This window comes from Morus notabilis, unplaced genomic scaffold (assembly GCF_000414095.1).
Source record: "Morus notabilis unplaced genomic scaffold, ASM41409v2 Scaffold248, whole genome shotgun sequence".
Taxonomy (NCBI): Eukaryota; Viridiplantae; Streptophyta; class Magnoliopsida; order Rosales; family Moraceae; genus Morus; species Morus notabilis.
In genome coordinates, this window is record NW_010374042.1 from 90,964 (window position 1) to 91,725 (window position 762).

Here is a 762-nt window from a genome sequence, read left to right on the forward strand (position 1 = left end):
TTTACCGCTTCTTGTTTAGTGGTATGATGAGCTGCACACTTTCATTATAGAGATATTTTCTACTGTGAGTATTTCCTTTTCTAAAAAGGGATGATCGGTTCCGGGTGTATATCTTTGGACCGTGAGTACCTTTATTTTAAATGCTTTATAAAATTATATCCTACTGGGCCTTTCGCTCACCTTTTCCTGTTTTTAAATGTATTAAACCCCTCCAGGCGACGCGAGGAGTGGTGCGGAGTAGGTAGCTATTACCGGCGACGTGGACTTGATATCGGGAAGCGAAGAGTTGTATCCCTCTTATCTTTTATTTCAAGGCATGTATGAAAGATTATGGATTGTAAACTTAAATATTACTAGACTGTGGTTGATATCACATTTACTCTTGTTTATATTCATGTATGCTAAACACCTGTGGGAATTCCTGACATGATACCAAGGACGTGGTTTTAAACTGGTTTGGTTGGAAATTCCACCACCATTCTTGAAATTAAAATTCCTCTTGAATGAAAGGAGGGCTCGTTTGGAAATACCTGGACGTTTTGGATTTGAAAGAAATTAAATTACTTGCAACATTATTTGCTAATCACTCTCTCAAACAGGTTTAAGTTTCTAAACGAGCCTCCACGTCACTAACCCCGGTTTGGGGGCGTGACAAGACTTGGTATCAGAGCCCTTGGTTTAGAACCTTAGGGTTTGAAATTATGCATACATGAATGACATCAGGAAACCACTAAAACAGTCTAGCTTTCTTTTCAGATAAAA